We start from the raw sequence: 22,219 nt of genomic DNA, 5'->3' as shown, positions 1-22,219 counted from the left end.
TGGATCTCTTTGCTGGCCTTATTTCTGTGGAATCTGAGAACAGATATTTCGGATCCCTTTGAAGACTATAGGGCAAAAGGAAGTATCCTCTGATAACAAAGAGAAAGAAGCTTTCTGACAAAGTTCTTTGTGTTCTGTGAAATCATCTCACAGAGTTCCAACTTTCCTCTCAAGAAGTCTTTCGCTAAGACAGTTCTTGTGGAATTTGCAAAGTGATATTTGGAAGCCCATAGAGGGCTATGGTGAAAAAGGAAATATCCTCAGATGAAATCTGGAAAGAAGCTTTCTGAGAAACTGCTTGGTGTTCTGTTAATTCATCTCACAGAGTTACATCTGCATTTCGTGGATCTCTTTGCTAGCCTTATTTCTGTGGAATCTGAGAACAGATATTTCGGATCCCTTTGAAGACTATAGGGCCAAAGGAATTATCCTCCGATAACAAAGAGAAAGAAGCTTTCTGAGAAACTTCTTTCTGTTCAGTGAAATCATCTCACAGAGATACAACTTTCCTCTCAAGAAGCCTTTCGCTAAGACAGTTCTTGTGGAATTGGCAAAGTGATATTTGGAAGCCCATAGAGGGCTATGGTGAAAAAGGAAATATCCTCAGATGAAATCAGGAAAGAAGCTTTCTGAGAAACTGCTTGGTGTTCGGTTCATTCATCTCACAGAGTTACATCTGTATTTCGTGGATCTCTTTGCTGGCCTTATTTCTGTGGAATCTGAGAACAGATATTTCGGATCTGTTTTAAGACTATAGGGCCAAAGGAAATATCCTCCGATAACAAAGAGAAACAAGGTTTTTGAGAAACTTCTTTGTGTTCTGTGAAATCATCTCACAGAGCTACAGCTTTCCCCTCAAGAAGCCTTTCGCTAAGACACTTCTTGTGGAATTGGGAAAGTGATATTTGGAAGCCCATAGAGGGCTATGGTGAAAAAGGAAATATCCTCAGATGAAATCTGGAAAGAAGCTTTCTGAGAAAGTGCTTAGTGTTCTGTTCATTCATCTCACAGAGTTACATCTGTATTTCTTGGATCTCTTTGCTAGCCTTTTTTCTGTGGAATCTGAGAACAGATATTTCGGATCCCTTTGAAGACTATAGGGCCCAAGGAAATATCCTTCGATAACAAAGAGAAGGAAGCTTTCTGGGAAACTTCTTTGCGTTCTGTGAAATCATCTCACAGAGTTACAGCTTTCCACTAAAGAAGCCTTTCGCTAAGACACTTCTTGTGGAATTGGCTAAGTGATATTTGGAAGCCCATAGAGGGCTATTTTGAAAAAGGAAATATCCTCAGATGAAATCTGGAAAGAAGCTTTCTGAGAAACTGCTTGGTGTTCTGTTAATTCATATCACAGAGTTACATCTGTATTTCGTGGATCTCTTTGCTAGCCTTATTTTTGTGGAATCTGAGAACAGATATTTCGGATCCCTTTGAAGACTATAGGGCCAAAGGAAATATCCTCCGATAACAAAGAGAAACAAGGTTTCTGAGAAACTTCTTTGTGTTCTGTGAAATCATCTCACAGAGTTACAGCTTTCCCCTCAAGAAGCCTTTCGCTAAGACACTTCTTGTGGAATTGGGAAAGTGATATTTGGAAGCCCATAGAGGGCTATGGTGAAAAAGGAAATATCCTCAGATGAAATCTGGAAAGAAGCTTTCTGAGAAACTGCTTAGTGTTCTGTTAATTCATCCCACAGAGTTACATCTGTATTTCTTGGATCTCTTTGCTAGCCTTATTTCTGTGGAATCTGAGAACAGATATTTCGGATCCCTTTGAAGACTATAGGGCCAAAGGAAATATCCTCCGATAACAAAGAGAAGGAAGCTTTCTGAGAAACTTCTTTGCGTTCTGTGAAATCATCTCACAGAGTTACAGCTTTCCCCTCAAGAAGCCTTTCCTAAGACACTTCTTGTGGAATTGGCAAAGTGATATTTGGAAGCCCATAGAGGGCTATGGTGAAAAAGGAATTATCCTCAGATGAAATCTGGAAAGAAGCTTTCGGAGAAACTGCTTGGTGTTCTGTTAATTCATCTCACAGAGTTACATCTGTATTTCGTGGATCTCTTTGCTAGCCTTATTTCTGTGGAATCTGAGAACAGATATTTCGGATCCCTTTGAAAACTATAGGGCCAAAGGAATTGTCCTCCGATAACAAAGAGAAAGAAGCTTTCTGAGAAACTTCTTTCTGTTCAGTGAAATCATCTCACAGAGTTACAGCTTTCCCCTCAAGAAGCCTTTCGCAAAGACAGTTCTTGTGGAATTGGCAAAGTGATATTTGGAAGCCCATAGAGGGCTATGGTGAAAAAGGAAATATCCTCAGATGAAATCTGGAAAGAAGCTTTCTGAGAAACTGCTTGGTGTTCTGTTAATTCATCTCACAGAGTTACATCTGTATTTCGTGGATCTCTTTGCTACCCTTATTTCTGTGGAATCTGAGAACAGATATTTCGGATCTGTTTTAAGACTATAGGGCCAAAGGAAATATCCTCCGATAACAAAGAGAAACAAGGTTTTTGAGAAACTTCTTTGTGTTCTGTGAAATCATCTCACAGAGCTACAGCTTTCCCCTCAAGAAGCCTTTCGCTAAGACACTTCTTGTGGAATTGGGAAAGTGATATTTGGAAGCCCATAGAGGGCTATGGTGAAAAAGGAAATATCCTCAGATGAAATCTGGAAAGAAGCTTTCTGAGAAAGTGCTTAGTGTTCTGTTCATTCATCTCACAGAGTTACATCTGTATTTCTTGGATCTCTTTGCTAGCCTTTTTTCTGTGGAATCTGAGAACAGATATTTCGGATCCCTTTGAAGACTATAGGGCCCAAGGAAATATCCTTCGATAACAAAGAGAAGGAAGCTTTCTGGGAAACTTCTTTGCGTTCTGTGAAATCATCTCACAGAGTTACAGCTTTCCACTAAAGAAGCCTTTCGCTAAGACACTTCTTGTGGAATTGGCTAAGTGATATTTGGAAGCCCATAGAGGGCTATTTTGAAAAAGGAAATATCCTCAGATGAAATCTGGAAAGAAGCTTTCTGAGAAACTGCTTGGTGTTCTGTTAATTCATATCACAGAGTTACATCTGTATTTCGTGGATCTCTTTGCTAGCCTTATTTTTGTGGAATCTGAGAACAGATATTTCGGATCCCTTTGAAGACTATAGGGCCAAAGGAAATATCCTCCGATAACAAAGAGAAACAAGGTTTCTGAGAAACTTCTTTGTGTTCTGTGAAATCATCTCACAGAGTTACAGCTTTCCCCTCAAGAAGCCTTTCGCTAAGACACTTCTTGTGGAATTGGGAAAGTGATATTTGGAAGCCCATAGAGGGCTATGGTGAAAAAGGAAATATCCTCAGATGAAATCTGGAAAGAAGCTTTCTGAGAAACTGCTTAGTGTTCTGGTAATTCATCCCACAGAGTTACATCTGTATTTCTTGGATCTCTTTGCTAGCCTTATTTCTGTGGAATCTGAGAACAGATATTTCGGATCCCTTTGAAGACTATAGGGCAAAAGGAAATATCCTCCGATAACAAAGAGAAGGAAGCTTTCTGAGAAACTTCTTTGCGTTCTGTGAAATCATCTCACAGAGTTACAGCTTTCCCCTCAAGAAGCCTTTCGCTAAGACACTTCTTGTGGAATTGGCAAAGTGATATTTGGAAGCCCATAGAGGGCTATGGTGAAAAAGGAATTATCCTCAGATGAAATCTGGAAAGAAGCTTTCGGAGAAACTGCTTGGTGTTCTGTTAATTCATCTCACAGAGTTACATCTGTATTTCGTGGATCTCTTTGCTAGCCTTATTTCTGTGGAATCTGAGAACAGATATTTCGGATCCCTTTGAAGACTATAGGGCCAAAGGAATTATCCTCCGATAACAAAGAGAAAGAAGCTTTCTGAGAAACTTCTTTCTGTTCTGTGAAATCATCTCACAGAGTTACAGCTTTCCCCTCAAGAAGCCTTTGGCTAAGACAGTTCTTTTGGAATTGGCAAAGTGATATTTGGAAGCCCCTAGAGGGCTATGGTGAAAAAGGAAATATCCTCAGATGAAATCTGGAAAGAAGCTTTCTGAGAAACTGCTTCGTGTTCTGTTAATTCATCTAACAGAGGTACATCTGTATTTCGTGGATCTCTTTGCTAGCCTTATTTCTTTGGAATCTGAGAACAGATATTTCGGATCCCTTTGAAGACTATAGGGCCTAAGGAAATGTCCTCTGATAACAAAGAGAAACAAGCTTTCTGAGAAACTTCTTTGTGTTCTGTGAAATCATCTCACAGAGTTACAGCTTTCCCCTCAAGAAGCCTTTCGCTAAGACACTTCTTGTGGAATTGGCAAAGTGATATTTGGAAGCCCATAGAGGGCTATGATGAAAAAGGAAATATCTTCAGATGAAATCTGGAAAGAAGCTTTCTGAGAAACTGCTTAGTGTTCTGTTAATTCATCTCACAGAGTTACATCTGTATTTCTTGGATCTCTTTGCTAGCCTTATTTCTGTGGAATCTGAGAACAGAAATTTCGGATCCCTTTGAAGACTATAGGGCCAAAGGAAATATCCTCCGATAACAAAGAGAAGGAAGCTTTCTGAGAAACTTCTTTGCGTTCTGTGAAATCATCTAACAGAGTTACAGCTTTCCCCTCAAGAAGCCTTTTGCTAAGACAGTTCTTTTGGAATTGGCAAAGTGATATTTGGAAGCCCATAGAGGGCTATGGTGAAAAAGGAAATATCCTCAGATGAAATCTGGAAAGAAGCTTTCTGAGAAACTGCTTGGTGTTCTGTTAATTCATCTCACAGAGTTACATCTGTATTTCGTGGATCTCTTTGCTAGCCTTATTTCTGTGGAATCTGAGAACAGATATTTCGGATCCCTTTGAAGACTATAGGGCAAAAAGAAGTATCCTCTGATAACAAAGAGAAAGAAGCTTTCTGAGAAAGCTCTTTGTGTTCTGTGAAATCATCTCACAGAGTTACAGCTTTCCCCTCAAGAAGCCTTTCGCTAAGACACTTCTTCTGGAATTGGCAAAGTGATATTTGGAAGCCCATAGAGGGCTATGGTGAAAAAGGAAATATCCTCAGATGAAATCTGGAAAGAAGCTTTCTGAGAAACTGCTTAGTGTTCTGTTAATTCAGCTCACAGAGTTACATCTGTATTTCTTGGATCTCTTTGCTAGCCTTATTTCTGTGGAATCTGAAAACAGATATTTCGGATCTCTTTTAAGACTATAGGGCCAAAGGAAATATCCTCCGATAACAAAGAGAAACAAGGTTTCTGAGAAACTTCTTTGTGTTCTGTGAAATCATCTCACAGAGTTACAGCTTTCCCCTCAAGAAGCCTTTCGCTAAGACACTTCTTGTGGAATTGGCAAAGTGATATGTGGAAGCCCATAGAGGGCTATGATGAAAAAGGAAATATCTTCAGATGAAATCTGGAAAGAAGCTTTCTGAGAAACTGCTTAGTGTTCTGTTAATTCATCTCACAGAGTTACATCTGTATTTCTTGGATCTCTTTGCTAGCCTTATTTCTGTGGAATCTGAGAACAGATATTTCGGATCACTTTGAAGACTATAGGGCCAAAGGAAATATCCTCCGATAACAAAGAGAAGGAAGCTTTCTGAGAAACTTCTTTGGGTTCTGTGAAATCATCTAACAGAGTTACAGCTTTCCCCTCAAGAAGCCTTTCGCTAAGACAGTTCTTTTGGAATTGGCAAAGTGATATTTGGAAGCCCATAGAGGCTATGGTGAAAAAGGAAATATCCTCAGATGAAATCTGGAAACAAGCTTTCTGAGAAACTGCTTGGTGTTCTGTTAATTCATCTCACAGAGTTACATCTGTATTTCGTGGATCTCTTTGCTAGCCTTATTTCTGTGGAATCTGAGAACAGATATTTCGGATCCCTTTGAAGACTATAGGGCAAAAGGAAGTATCCTCGGATAACAAAGAGAAAGAAGCTTTCTGAGAAAGCTCTTTGGGTTCTGTGAAATTATCTCACAGAGTTACAGCTTTCCCCTCAAGAAGCCTTTCGCTAAGACACTTCTTGTGGAATTGGCAAAGTGATATTTGGAAGCCCATAGAGGGCTATGGTGAAAAAGGAAATATCCTCAGATGAAATCTGGAAAGAAGCTTTCTGAGAAACTGCTTGGTGTTCTCTTAATTCATCTCACAGAGTTACATCTGTATTTCTTGGATCTCTTTGCTAGCCTTATGTCTGTGGAATCTGAGAACAGATATTTCGGATCCCTTTGAAGACTATAGGGCCAAAGGAAATATCCTCCGATAACAAAGAGAAGGAAGCTTTCTGAGAAACTTCTTTGCGTTCTGTGAATTCATCTCACACAGTTACAGCTTTCACCTCAAGAAGCCTTTCGCTAAGACAGTTCTTGTGGAATTGGCAAAGTGATATTTGGAAGCCCATAGAGGGCTATGGTGAAAAAGGCAATATCCTCAGATGAAATCTGGAAAGAAGCTTTCTGAGAAACTGCTTGGTGTTCTGTTAATTCATCTCACAGAGTTACATCTGTATTTCGTGGATCTCTTGCTAGCCTTATTTCTGTGAAACATGAGAACAGATATTTCGGATCCCTTTGAAGACTATAGGGTCAAAGGAAATATCGTCCGATTACAAAGAGAAAGAAGCTTTCTGAGAAACTTCTTTGTGTTCTGTGAAATCAACTCACAGAGTTACAGCTTTCCCCTCAAGAAGCCTTTCGCTAAGACAGTTCTTGTGGAATTGGCAAAGTGATATTTGGAAGCCCATAGAGGGCTATGGTGAAAAAGGAAATATCCTCAGATGAAATCTGGAAAGAAGCTTTCTGAGAAACTGCTTGGTGTTCTGTTAATTCATCTCACAGAGTTACATCTGTATTTCGTGGATCTCTTTGCTAGCCTTATTTCTGTGGAATCTGAGAACAGATATTTCGGATCCCTTTGAAGACTATAGGGCCAAAGGAAGTATCCTCTGATAACAAAGAGAAAGAAGCTTTCTGAGAAAGTTCTTTGTGTTCTGTGAAATCATCTCACAGAGTTACAGCTTTCCCCTCAAGAAGCCTTTCGCTAAGACACTTCTTGTGGAATTGGCAAAGTGATATTTGGAAGCCCATACAGGGCTATGGTGAAAAAGGAAATATCCTCAGATGAAATCTGGAAAGAAGCTTTCTGAGAAACTGCTTGGTGTTCTGCTAATTCATCTCACAGAGTTACATCTGTATTTCGTGGATCTCTTTGCTAGCCTTATTTTTGTGGAATCTGAGAACATATATTTCGGATCGCTTTGAAGACTATAGGGCCAAAGGAAATATCCTCCGGTAACAAAGAGAAACAAGGTTTCTGAGAAACTTTTTTGTGTTCTGTGAAATCATCTCACAGAGTTACAGCTTTCCCCTCAAGAAGCCTTTCGCTAAGACACTTCTTGTGGAATTGACAAAGTGATATTTGGAAGCCCATAGAGGGCTATGGTGAAAAAGGAAATATCCTCAGATGAAATCTGGAAAGAAGCTTTCTGAGAAACTGCTTGGTGTTCTCTTAATTCATCTCACAGAGTTACATCTGTATTTCTTGGATCTCTTTGCTAGCCTTATGTCTGTGGAATCTGAGAACAGATATTTCGGATCCCTTTGAAGACTATAGGGCCAAAGGAAATATCCTCCGATAACAAAGAGAAGGAAGCTTTCTGAGAAACTTCTTTGCGTTCTGTGAATTCATCTCACACAGTTACAGCTTTCACCTCAAGAAGCCTTTCGCTAAGACAGTTCTTGTGCAATTGGCAAAGTGATATTTGGAAGCCCATAGAGGGCTATGGTGAAAAAGGAAATATCCTCAGATGAAATCTGGAAAGAAGCTTTCTGAGAAACTGCTTGGTGTTCTGTTAATTCATCTCACAGAGTTACATCTGTATTTCTTGGATCTCTTGCTAGCCTTATTTCTGTGAAACATGAGAACAGATATTTCGGATCCCTTTGAAGACTACAGGGTCAAAGGAAATATCGTCCGATTACAAAGAGAAAGAAGCTTTCTGAGAAACTTCTTTGTGTTCTGTGAAATCAACTCACAGAGTTACAGCTTTCCCCTCAATAAGCCTTTCGCTAAGACAGTTCTTGTGGAATTGGCAAAGTGATATTTGGAAGCCCATAGAGGGCTATGGTGAAAAAGGAAATATCCTCAGATGAAATCTGGAAAGAAGCTTTCTGAGAAACTGCTTCGTGTTCTGTTAATTCATCTCACAGAGGTACATCTTTATTTCGTGGATCTCTTTGCTAGCCTTATTTCTTTGGAATCTGAGAACAGATATTTCGGATCCCTTTGAAGACTATAGGGCCAAAGGAAATGTCCTCTGATAACAAAGAGAAACAAGCTTTCTGAGAAACTTCTTTGTGTTCTGTGAAATCATCTCACAGAGTTACAGCTTTCCTCTCAAGAAGCCTTTCGCTAAGACAGTTCTTGTGGAATTGGCAAAGTGATATTTGGAAGCCCATAGAGGGCTATGGTGAAAAAGGAAATATCCTCAGATGAAATCTGGAAACAAGCTTTCTGAGAAACTGCTTGGTGTTCTGTTAATTCATCTCACAGAGTTACATCTGTATTTCGTGGATCTCTTTGCTAGCCTTATTTCTGTGGAATCTGAGAACAGATATTTCGGATCCCTTTGAAGACTATAACGCAAAAAGAAGTATCCTCTGATAACAAAGAGAAAGAAGCTTTCTGAGAAAGCTCTTTGTGTTCTGTGAAATTGTCTCACAGAGTTACAGCTTTCCCCTCAAGAAGCCTTTCGCTAAGACACTTCTTGTGGAATTGGCAAAGTGATATTTGGAAGCCCATAGAGTTCTATGGTGAAAAAGGAAATATCCTCAGATGAAATCTGGAAAGAAGCTTTCTGAGAAACTGCTTGGTGTTCTGTTAATTCATCTCACAGAGTTACATCTGTATTTCTTGGATCTCTTTGCTAGCCTTATGTCTGTGGAATCTGAGAACAGATATTTCGGATCCCTTTGAAGACTATAGGGCCAAAGGAAATATCCTCCGATAACAAAGAGAAGGAAGCTTTCTGAGAAACTTCTTTGCGTTCTGTGAAATCATCTCACACAGTTACAGCTTTCCCCTCAAGAAGCCTTTCGCTAAGACAGTTCTTGTGGAATTGGCAAAGTGATATTTGGAAGCCCATAGAGGGCTATGGTGAAAAAGGAAATATCCTCAGATGAAATCTGGAAAGAAGCTTTCTGAGAAACTGCTTCGTGTTCTGTTAATTCATCTCAGAGAGTTACATCTGTATTTCGTGGATCTCTTGCTAGCCTTATTTCTGTGTAATCTGAGAACAGATATTTCGGATCCCTTTGAAGACTATAGGGCCAAAGGAAATATCCTCCGATTACAAAGAGAAAGAAGCTTTCTGAGAAACTTCTTTGTGTTCTGTGAAATCAACTCACAGAGTTACAGCTTTCCCCTCAAGAAGCCTTTCGCTAAGACAGTTCTTGTGGAATTGGCAAAATGATATTTGGAAACCCATAGAGGGTTATGGTGAAAAAGGAAATGTCCTCAGATGAAATCTGGAAAGAAGCTTTCTGAGAAACTGCTTGGTGTTCTGTTAATTCATCTCACAGAGTTACATCTGTATTTCGTGGATCTCTTTGCTAGCCTTATTTTTGTGGTATCTGAGAACAGATATTTCCGATCCCTTTGAAGACTATAGGGCCAAAGGAAATATCCTCCGATAACAAAGAGAAGGAAGCTTTCTGAGAAACTTCTTTGCGTTCTGTGAAATCATCTAACAGAGTTACAGCTTTCCCCTCAAGAAGCCTTTCGCTAAGAGAGTTCTTTTGGAATTGGCAAAGTGATATTTGGAAGCCCATAGAGGGCTATGGTGAAAAAGGAAATATCCTCAGATGAAATCTGGAAACAAGCTTTCTGAGAAACTGCTTGGTGTTCTGTTAATTCATCTCACAGAGTTACATCTGTATTTCGTGGATCTCTTTGCTAGCCTTATTTCTGTGGAATCTGAGAACAGATATTTCGGATCCCTTTGAAGACTATAGGGCAAAAAGAAGTATCCTCGGATAACAAAGAGAAAGAAGCTTTCTGAGAAAGCTCTTTGTGTTCTGTGAAATTATCTCACAGAGTTACAGCTTTCCCCTCAAGAAGCCTTTCGCTAAGACACTTCTTGTGGAATTGGCAAAGTGATATTTGGAAGCCCATAGAGGGCTATGGTGAAAAAGGAAATATCCTCAGATGAAATCTGGAAAGAAGCTTTCTGAGAAACTGCTTGGTGTTCTCTTAATTCATCTCACAGAGTTACATCTATATTTCTTGGATCTCTTTGCTAGCCTTATGTCTGTGGAATCTGAGAACAGATATTTCGGATCCCTTTGAAGACTATAGGGCCAAAGGAAATATCCTCCGATAACAAAGAGAAGGAAGCTTTCTGAGAAACTTCTTTGCATTCTGTGAAATCATCTCACACAGTTACAGCTTTCCCCTCAAGAAGCCTTTCGCAAAGACAGTTCTTGTGGAATTGGCAAAGTGATATTTGGAAGCCCATAGAGGGCTATGGTGAAAAAGGAAATATCCTCAGATGAAATCTGGAAAGAAGCTTTCTGAGAAACTGCTTGGTGTTCTGTTAATTCATCTCACAGAGTTACATCTGTATTTCGTGGATCTCTTGCTAGCCTTATTTCTGTGGAATCTGAGAACAGATATTTCTGATCCCTTTGAAGACTATAGGGCCAAAGGAAATATCCTCCGATTACAAAGAGAAAGAAGCTTTCTGAGAAACTTCTTTGTGTTCTGTGAAATCAACTCACAGAGTTGCAGCTTTCCCCTCAAGAAGCCTTTCGCTAAGACAGTTCTTGTGGAATTGGCAAAATGATATTTGGAAACCCATAGAGGGCTATGGTGAAAAAGGAAATATCCTCAGATGAAATATGGAAAGAAGCTTTCTGAGAAACTGCTTGGTGTTCTGTTAATTCATCTCACAGAGTTACATCTGTATTTCGTGGATCTCTTTGCTAGCCTTATTTTTGTGGAATCTGAGAACAGATATTTCCGATCCCTTTGAAGACTATAGGGCCAAAGGAAATATCCTTCGATAACAAAGAGAAACAAGGTTTCTAAGAAAGTTCTTTGTGTTCTGTGAAATCATCTCACAGAGTTACAGCTTTCCCCTCAAGAAGCCTTTCGCTAAGACACTTCTTGTGGAAATGGGAAAGTGATATTTGGAAGCCCATAGAGGGCTATGGTGAAAAAGGAAATATCCTCAGATGAAATCTGGAAAGAAGCTTTCTGAGAAACTGCTTAGTATTCTGTTAATTCAGCTCACAGAGTTACATCTGTATTTCTTGGATCTCTTTGCTAGCCTTATTTCTGTGGAATCTGAGAACAGATATTTCGGATCCCTTTGAAGACTATAGGGCCAAAGGAAATATCCTCCGATTACAAAGAGAAAGAAGCTTTCTGAGAAACTTCTTTGTGTTCTGTGAAATCAACTCACAGAGGTACAGTTTTCCCCTCAAGAAGCCTTTCGCTAAGACAGTTCTTGTGGAATTGGCAAAATGATATTTGGAAACCCATAGCGAGCTATGGTGAAAAAGGAAATATCCTCAGATGAAATCTGGAAAGAAGCTTTCTGAGAAACTGCTTGGTGTTCTGTTAATTCATCTCACAGAGTTACATCTGTATTTCGTGGATCTCTTTGCTAGCCTTATTTTTGTTGAATCTGAGAACAGATATTTCGGATCCCTTTGAAGACTATAGGGCCAAAGGAAATATCCTCCGATAACAAAGAGAAACAAGGTTTTTGAGAAACTTCTTTGTGTTCTGTGAAATCAACTCACAGAGTTACAGCTTTCCCCTCAAGAAGCCTTTCGCTAAGACAGTTCTTGTGGAATTGGCAAAATGATATTTGGAAGCCCACAGAGGGCTATGGTGAAAAAGGAAATATCCTCAGATGAAATCTGGAAAGAAGCTTTCTGAGAAACTGCTTGGTGTTCTGTTAATTCATCTCACAGAGTTACATCTGTATTTCGTGGATCTCTTTGCTAGCCTTACTTTTGTGGAATCTGAGAACAGATATTTCCGATCCCTTTGAAGACTATAGGGCCAAGGGAAATATCCTCCGATAACAAAGAGAAACAAGGTTTCTGAGAAACTTCTTTGTGTTCTGTCAAATCATCTCACAGAGTTACAGCTTTCCCCTCAAGAAGCCTTTCGCTAAGACACTTCTTGTGGAATTGGGAAGTGATATTTGGAAGCCCATAGAGGGCTATGGTGAAAAAGGAAATATCCTCAGATGAAATCTGGAAAGAAGCTTTCTGAGAAACTGCTTAGTGTTCTGTTAATTCAGCTCACAGAGTTACATCTGTATTTCTTGGATCTCTTTGCTAGCCTTATTTCTGTGGAATCTGAGAACAGATATTTCGGATCTCTTTTAAGACTATAGGGCCAAAGGAAATATCCTCCGATAACAAAGAGAAACAAGGTTTCTGAGAAACTTCTTTGTGTTCTGTGAAATCATCTCACAGAGTTACAGCTTTCCCCTGAAGAAGCCTTTCGCTAAGACACTTCTTGTGGAATTGGCAAAGTGATATTTGGAAGCCCATAGAGGGCTATGATGAAAAAGGAAATATCTTCAGATGAAATCTGGAAAGAAGCTTTCTGAGAAACTGCTTAGTGTTCTGTTAATTCATCTCACAGAGTTACATCTGTATTTCTTGGATCTCTTTGCTAGCCTTATTTCTGTGGAATCTGAGAACAGATATTTCGGATCCCTTTGAAGACTATAGGGCCAAAGGAAATATCCTCCGATAACAAAGAGAAGGAAGCTTTCTGAGAAACATCTTTGCGTTCTGTGAAATCATCTCACACAGTTACAGCTTTCCCCTCAAGAAGCCTTTCGCTAAGACAGTTCTTTTGGAATTGGCAAAGTGATATTTGGAAGCCCATAGAGGGCTATGGTGAAAAAGGAAATATCCTCAGATGAAATCTGGAAAGAAGCTTTCTGAGAAACTGCTTCGTATTCTGTTAATTCATATCACAGAGTTACATCTGTATTTCGTGGATCTCTTGCTAGCCTTATTTCTGTTTAGTCTGAGAACAGATATTTCGGATCCCTTTGAAGACTATAGGGCCAAAGGAAATATCCTCCGATTACAAAGAGAAAGATGCTTTCTGAGAAACTTCTTTGTGTTCTGTGAAATCAACTCACAGAGTTACAGCTTTCCCCTCAAGAAGCCTTTCGCTAAGACAGTTCTTGTGGAATTGGCAAAATGATATTTGGAAACCCATAGAGGGCTATGGTGAAAAAGGAAATATCCTCAGATGAAATCTGGAAAGAAGCTTTCTGAGAAACTGCTTGGTGTTCTGTTAATTCATCTCACAGAGTTACATCCGTATTTCGTGGATCTCTTTGCTAGCCTTAGTTTTGTGGAATCTGAGAACAGATATTTCCGATCCCTTTGAAGACTATAGGGCCAAAGGAAATATCCTTCGATAACAAAGAGAAACAAGGTTTCTGAGAAACTTCTTTGTGTTCTGTGAAATCAACTCACAGAGTTACAGCTTTCCCCTCAAGAAGCCTTTCGCTAAGACAGTTCTTGTGGAATTGGCAAAATGATATTTGGAAGCCCACAGAGGGCTATGGTCAAAAAGGAAATATCCTCAGATGAAATCTGGAAAGAAGCTTTCTGAGAAACTGCTTGGTGTTCTGTTAATTCATCTCACAGAGTTACATCTGTATTTCGTGGATCTCTTTGCTAGCCTTACTTTTGTGGAATCTGAGAACAGATATTTCCGATCCCTTTGAAGACTATAGGGCCAAGGGAAATATCCTCCGATAACAAAGAGAAACAAGGTTTCTGAGAAACTTCTTTGTGTTCTGTCAAATCATCTCACAGAGTTACAGCTTTCCCCTCAAGAAACCTTTCGCTAAGACACTTCTTGTGGAATTGGGAAGTGATATTTGGAAGCCCATAGAGGGCTATGGTGAAAAAGGGAATATCCTCAGATGAAATCTGGAAAGAAGCTTTCTGAGAAACTGCTTAGTGTTCTGTTAATTCAGCTCACAGAGTTACATCTGTATTTCTTGGATCTCTTTGCTAGCCTTATTTCTGTGGAATCTGAGAACAGATATTTCGGATCTCTTTTAAGACTATAGGGCCAAAGGAAATATCCTCCGATAACAAAGAGAAACAAGGTTTCTGAGAAACTTCTTTGTGTTCTGTGAAATCATCTCACAGAGTTACAGCTTTCCCCTGAAGAAGCCTTTCGCTAAGACACTTCTTGTGGAATTGGCAAAGTGATATTTGGAAGCCCATAGAGGGCTATGATGAAAAAGGAAATATCTTCAGATGAAATCTGGAAAGAAGCTTTCTGAGAAACTGCTTAGTGTTCTGTTAATTCATCTCACAGAGTTACATCTGTATTTCTTGGATCTCTTTGCTAGCCTTATTTCTGTGGAATCTGAGAACAGATATTTCGGATCCCTTTGAAGACTATAGGGCCAAAGGAAATATCCTCCGATAACAAAGAGAAGGAAGCTTTCTGAGAAACATCTTTGCGTTCTGTGAAATCATCTCACACAGTTACAGCTTTCCCCTCAAGAAGCCTTTCGCTAAGACAGTTCTTTTGGAATTGGCAAAGTGATATTTGGAAGCCCATAGAGGGCTATGGTGAAAAAGGAAATATCCTCAGATGAAATCTGGAAAGAAGCTTTCTGAGAAACTGCTTCGTATTCTGTTAATTCATATCACAGAGTTACATCTGTATTTCGTGGATCTCTTGCTAGCCTTATTTCTGTTTAGTCTGAGAACAGATATTTCGGATCCCTTTGAAGACTATAGGGCCAAAGGAAATATCCTCCGATTACAAAGAGAAAGATGCTTTCTGAGAAACTTCTTTGTGTTCTGTGAAATCAACTCACAGAGTTACAGCTTTCCCCTCAAGAAGCCTTTCGCTAAGACAGTTCTTGTGGAATTGGCAAAATGATATTTGGAAACCCATAGAGGGCTATGGTGAAAAAGGAAATATCCTCAGATGAAATCTGGAAAGAAGCTTTCTGAGAAACTGCTTGGTGTTCTGTTAATTCATCTCACAGAGTTACATCTGTATTTCGTGGATCTCTTTGCTAGCCTTAGTTTTGTGGAATCTGAGAACAGATATTTCCGATCCCTTTGAAGACTATGGGGCCAAAGGAAATATCCTTCGATAACAAAGAGAAACAAGGTTTCTGAGAAACTTCTTTGTGTTCTGTGAAATCATCTCACAGAGTTACAGCTTTTCCCTCAAGAAGCCTTTCGCTAAGACACTTCTTGTGGAATCGGGAAAGTGATATTTGGAAGCCCATAGAGGGCTATGGTGAAAAAGGAAATATCCTCAGATGAAATCTGGAAAGAAGCTTTCTGAGAAACTGCTTAGTGTTCTGTTAATTCAGCTCACAGAGTTACATCTGTATTTCTTGGATCTCTTTGCTAGCCTTATTTCTGTGGAATCTGAGAACAAATATTTCGGATCCCTTTGAATACTATAGGGCCAAAGGAAATATCCTCCGATAACAAAGAGAAACAAGGTTTCTGAGACACTTCTTTGTGTTCTGTGAAATCATCTCACAGAGTTACAGCTTTACCCTCAAGAAGCCTTTCGCTAAGACAGTTCTTTTGGAATTGGGAAAGTGATATTTGGAAGCCCATAGAGGGCTATGGTGAAAAAGGAAATATCCTCAGATGAAATCTGGAAAGAAGCTTTCTGAGAAAGTGCTTAGTGTTCTGTTAATTCATCTCACAGAGTTACATCTGTATTTCTTGGATCTCTTTGCTAGCCTTTTTTCTGTGGAATCTGAGAACAGATATTTCGGATCCCTTTGAAGACTATAGAGCAAAAGGAAGTATCCTCTGATAACAAACAGAAAGAAGCTTTCTGAGAAAGTTCTTTGTGTTCTGTGAAATCATCTCACAGAGTTACAGCTTTCCCCTCAAGAAGCCTTTCGCTAAGACACTTCTTGTGGAATTGGCAAAGTGATATTTGGAAGCCCATAGAGGGCTATGGTGAAAAAGGAAATATCCTCAGATGAAATCTGGAAAGAAGCTTTCTGAGAAACTGCTTGGTGTTCTGTTAATTAATATCACAGAGTTACATCTGTATTTCGTGGATCTCTTTGATAGCCTTATTTCTGTGGAATCTGAGAACAGATATTTCGGATCCCTTTGAAGACTATAGGGCCAAAGGAATTATCCTCCGATAACAAAGAGAAAGAAGCTTTCTGAGAAAGTTATTTGTGTTCTGTGAAATCATCTCACAGAGTTACAGCTTTCCCCTCAAGAAGCCTTTGGCTGAGACAGTTCTTTTGGAATTGGCAAAGTGATATTTGGAAGCCCATAGAGGGCTATGGTGAAAAAGAAAATATCCTCAGATGAAATCTGGAAAGAAGCTATCTGAGAAACAGCTTGGTGTTCTGTTAATTCATCTCACAGAGGTACATCTGTATTTCGTGGATCTCTTTGCTAGCCTTATTTCTTTGGAATCTGAGAACAGATATTTCGGATCCCTTTGAAGACTATAGAGCAAAAGGAAGTATCCTCTGATAACAAACAGAAAGAAGCTTTCTGAGAAAGTTCTTTGTGTTCTGTGAAATCATCTCACAGAGTTACAGCTTTCCCCTCAAGAAGCCTTTCGCTAAGACACTTCTTGTGGAATTGGCAAAGTGATATTTGGAAGCCCATAGAGGGCTATGGTGAAAAAGGAAATATCCTCAGATGAAATCTGGAAAGAAGCTTTCTGAGAAACTGCTTGGTGTTCTCTTAATTCATCTCACAGTGTTACATCTGTATTTCTTGGATCTCTTTGCTAGCCTTATGTCTGTGGAATCTGAGAACAGATATTTCGGATCCCTTTGAAGACTATAGGGCCAAAGGAAATATCCTTCGATAACAAAGAGAAACAAGGTTTCTGAGAAACTTCTTTGTGTTCTGTGAAATCATCTCACAGAGTTACAGCTTTTCCCTCAAGAAGCCTTTCGCTAAGACACTTCTTGTGGAATCGGGAAAGTGATATTTGGAAGCCCATAGAGGGCTATGGTGAAAAAGGAAATATCCTCAGATGAAATCTGGAAAGAAGCTTTCTGAGAAACTGCTTAGTGTTCTGTTAATTCAGCTCACAGAGTTACATCTGTATTTCTTGGATCTCTTTGCTAGCCTTATTTCTGTGGAATCTGAGAACAAATATTTCGGATCCCTTTGAAGACTATAGGGCCAAAGGAAATATCCTCCGATAACAAAGAGAAACAAGGTTTCTGAGACACTTCTTTGTGTTCTGTGAAATCATCTCACAGAGTTACAGCTTTACCCTCAAGAAGCCTTTCGCTAAGACAGTTCTTTTGGAATTGGGAAAGTGATATTTGGAAGCCCATAGAGGGCTATGGTGAAAAAGGAAATATCCTCAGATGAAATCTGGAAAGAAGCTTTCTGAGAAAGTGCTTAGTGTTCTGTTAATTCATCTCACAGAGTTACATCTGTATTTCTTGGATCTCTTTGCTAGCCTTTTTTCTGTGGAATCTGAGAACAGATATTTCGGATCCCTTTGAAGACTATAGAGCAAAAGGAAGTATCCTCTGATAACAAACAGAAAGAAGCTTTCTGAGAAAGTTCTTTGTGTTCTGTGAAATCATCTCACAGAGTTACAGCTTTCCCCTCAAGAAGCCTTTCGCTAAGACACTTCTTGTGGAATTGGCAAAGTGATATTTGGAAGCCCATAGAGGGCTATGGTGAAAAAGGAAATATCCTCAGATGAAATCTGGAAAGAAGCTTTCTGAGAAACTGCTTGGTGTTCTGTTAATTAATATCACAGAGTTACATCTGTATTTCGTGGATCTCTTTGATAGCCTTATTTCTGTGGAATCTGAGAACAGATATTTCGGATCCCTTTGAAGACTATAGGGCCAAGGAATTATCCTCCGATAACAAAGAGAAAGAAGCTTTCTGAGAAAGTTCTTTGTGTTCTGTGAAATCATCTCACAGAGTTACAGCTTTCCCCTCAAGAAGCCTTTGGCTGAGACAGTTCTTTTGGAATTGGCAAAGTGATATTTGGAAGCCCATAGAGGGCTATGGTGAAAAAGGAAATATCCTCAGATGAAATCTGGAAAGAAGCTATCTGAGAAACAGCTTGGTGTTCTGTTAATTCATCTCACAGAGGTACATCTGTATTTCGTGGATCTCTTTGCTAGCTTTATTTCTTTGGAATCTGAGAACAGATATTTCGGATCCCTTTGAAGACTATAGAGCAAAAGGAAGTATCCTCTGATAACAAACAGAAAGAAGCTTTCTGAGAAAGTTCTTTGTGTTCTGTGAAATCATCTCACAGAGTTACAGCTTTCCCCTCAAGAAGCCTTTCGCTAAGACACTTCTTGTGGAATTGGCAAAGTGATATTTGGAAGCCCATAGAGGGCTATGGTGAAAAAGGAAATATCCTCAGATGAAATCTGGAAAGAAGCTTTCTGAGAAACTGCTTGGTGTTCTCTTAATTCATCTCACAGTGTTACATCTGTATTTCTTGGATCTCTTTGCTAGCCTTATGTCTGTGGAATCTGAGAACAGATATTTCGGATCCCTTTGAAGACTATAGGGCCAAAGGAAATATCCTCCGATAACAAAGAGAAGGAAGCTTTCTGAGAAACTTCTAAGCGTTCTGTGAAATCATCTAACAGAGTTACAGCTTTCCCCTCAAGAAGCCTTTCGCTAAGGCAGTTCTTGTGGAATTGGTAAAGTGATATTTGGAAGCCCATAGAGGGCTATTTTGAAAAAGGAAATATCCTCAGATGAAATCTGGAAACAAGCTTTCTGAGAAACTGCTTGGTGTTCTGTTAATTCATCTCACAGAGTTACATCTGTATTTCGTGGATCTCTTTGCTAGACTTATTTCTGTGGAATCTGAGAACAGATATTTCGGATCCCTTTGAAGACTATAGGGCAAAAGGAAGTATCCTCTGATAACAAAGAGAAAGAAGCTTTCTGGAAAGCTCTTTGTGTTCTGTGAAATTATCTCACAGAGTTACAGCTTTCCCCTCAAGAAGCCTTTCGCTAAGACAGTTCTTGTGGAATTGGCAAAGTGATATTTGGAAGCCCATAGAGGGCTATGGTGAAAAAGGAAATATCCTCAGATGAAATCTGGAAAGAAGCTTTCTGAGAAACTGCTTGGTGTTCTCTTAATTCATCTCACAGAGTTACATCTGTATTTCTTGGATCTCTTTGCTAGCCTTATGTCTGTGGAATCTGAGAACAGATATTTCGGATCCCTTTGAAGACTATAGGGCCAAAGGAAATATCCTCCGATAACAAAGAGAAGGAAGCTTTCTGAGAAACTTCTTTGCGTTCTGTGAAATCATCTCACACAGTTACAGCTTTCACCTCAAGAAGCCTTTCGCTAAGACAGTTCTTGTGGAATTGGCAAAGTGATATTTGGAAGCCCATAGAGGGCTATGGTGAAAAAGGAAATATCCTCAGATGAAATCTGGAAAGAAGCTTTCTGAGAAACTGCTTGGTGTTCTGTTAATTCATCTCACAGAGTTACATCTGTATTTCGTGGATCTCTTGCTAGCCTTATTTCTGTTTAGTCTGAGAACAGATATTTCGGATCCCTTTGAAGACTATAGGGCCAAAGGAAATATCCTCCGATTACAAAGAGAAAGATGCTTTCTGAGAAACTTCTTTGTGTTCTGTGAAATCAACTCACAGAGTTACAGCTTTCCCCTCAAGAAGCCTTTCGCTAAGACAGTTCTTGTGGAATTGGCAAAATGATATTTGGAAACCCATAGAGGGCTATGGTGAAAAAGGAAATATCCTCAGATGAAATCTGGAAAGAAGCTTTCTGAAAAACTGCTTGGTGTTCTGTTAATTCATCTCACAGAGTTACATCTGTATTTCGTGGATCTCTTTGCTAGCCTTAGTTTTGTGGAATCTGAGAACAGATATTTCCGATCCCTTTGAAGACTATAGGGCCAAAGGAAATATCCTTCGATAACAAAGAGAAACAAGGTTTCTGAGAAACTTCTTTGTGTTCTGTGAAATCATCTCACAGAGTTACAGCTTTTCCCTCAAGAAGCCTTTCGCTAAGACACTTCTTGTGGAATTTGGAAAGTGATATTTGGAAGCCCATAGAGGGCTATGGTGAAAAAGGAAATATCCTCAGATGAAATCTGGAAAGAAGCTTTCTGAGAAACTGCTTAGTGTTCTGTTAATTCAGCTCACAGAGTTACATCTGTATTTCTTGGATCTCTTTGCTAGCCTTATTTCTGTGGAATCTGAGAACAGATATTTCGGATCCCTTTGAAGACTATAGGGCCAAAGGAAATATCCTCCGATAACAAAGAGAAACAAGGTTTCTGAGACACTTCTTTGTGTTCTGTGAAATCATCTCACAGAGTTACAGCTTTACCCTCAAGAAGCCTTTCGCTAAGACACTTCTTGTGGAATTGGGAAAGTGATATTTGGAAGCCCATAGAGGGCTATGGTGAAAAAGGAAATATCCTCAGATGAAATCTGGAAAGAAGCTTTCTGAGAAACTGCTTGGTGTTCTGTTAATTCATCTCACAGAGTTACATCTGTATTTCTTGGATCTCTTTGCTAGCCTTATGTCTGTGGAATCTGAGAACAGATATTTCGGATCCCTTTGAAGACTATAGGGCCAAAGAAAATATCCTCCGATAACAAAGAGAAGGAAGCTTTCTGAGAAACTTCTTTGCGTTCTGTGAAATCATCTCACACAGCTACAGCTATCCCCTCAGGAAGCCTTTCGCTAAGACAGTTCTTGTGGAATTGGCAAAGTGATATTTGGAAGCCCATAGAGGGCTATGGTGAAAAAGGAAATATCCTCAGATGAACTCTGGAAAGAAGCTTTCTGAGAAACTGCTTGGGGTTCTGTTAATTCATCTCACAGAGTTACATCTGTATTTCGTGGATCTCTTGCTAGCCTTATTTCTGTGGAATCTGAGAACAGATATTTCGGATCTCTTTGAAGACTATAGGGCCAAAGGAAATATCCTCCGATTACAAAGAGAAACAAGGTTTCTGAGAAACTTCTTTGTGTTCTGTGAAATCATCTCACAGAGTTACAGCTTTCTCCTCAAGAAGCCTTTCGCTAAGACACTTCTTGTGGAATTGGGAAAGTGATATTTGGAAGCCCATAGAGGGCTATGATGAAAAAGGAAATATCCTCAGATGAAATCTGGAAAGAAGCTTTCTGAGAAACTGCTTAGTGTTCTGTTAATTCATCTCACAGAGTTACATCTGTATTTCTTGGATCTCTTTGCTAGCCTTATTTCTGTGGAATCTGAGAACTGATATTTCGGATCCCTTTGAAGACTATGGGGCCAAAGGAAATATCCTCCGATAACAGAGAGAAGGAAGCTTTCTGAGAAACTTCTTTGCGTTCTGTGAAATCACCTCACAGAGTTACATCTTTCCCCTCAAAAAGCCTTTCGCTAAGGCAGTTCTTGTGGAATTGGCAAAGTGATATTTGGAAGCCCTTAGAGGGCAATGGTGAAAAAGGAAATATCCTCTGATGAAATCTGGAAAGAAGCTTTCTGAGAAACTGCTTAGTGTTCTGTTAATTCATCTCACAGAGTAACATCTGTATTTCGAGGATCTCTTTGCTAGCCTTATTTCTGTGGAATCTGAGAACAGATATTTCGGATCCCTTTGAAGACTGTAAGGCCAAAGGAATTATCCTCCGATAACAAAGAGAAAGAAGCTTTCTGAGAAACTTCTTTGTGTTCTGTGAAATCATCTCACAGAGTTACAGCTTTCCCCTCAAGAAGCCTTTCGCTAAGACAGTTCTTGTGGAATTGTCAAAGAGATATTTGGAAGCCCATAGAGGGCTATGGTGAAAAAGGAAATATCCTCAGATGAAATCTGGAAAGAAGCTTTCTGAGAAACTGCTTGGTGTTCTGTTAATTCATCTCACAGAGTTTCATCTGTATTTCGTGGATCTCTTTGTTAGCCTTATTTCTGTGGAATCTGAGAACAGATATTTCGGATCCCTTTGAAGACTATCGGGCCAAAGGAATTATCCTCCTATAACAAAGAGAAAGAAGCTTTCTGAGAAAGTTCTTTCTGTTCTGTGAAATCATCTCACAGAGTTACAGCTTTCCCCTCAAGAAGCCTTTCGCTAAGACACTTCTTGTGGAATTGCCAAAGTGATATTTAGAAGCCCATAGAGGGCTATGGTGAAAAAGGAAATATCCTCAGATGAAATCTGGAAAGAA

This window comes from Macaca mulatta, chromosome 10, assembly GCF_049350105.2.
Source record: "Macaca mulatta isolate MMU2019108-1 chromosome 10, T2T-MMU8v2.0, whole genome shotgun sequence".
Classification (NCBI taxonomy): domain Eukaryota; kingdom Metazoa; phylum Chordata; class Mammalia; order Primates; family Cercopithecidae; genus Macaca; species Macaca mulatta.
This window is presented reverse-complemented; position numbering follows the sequence as displayed.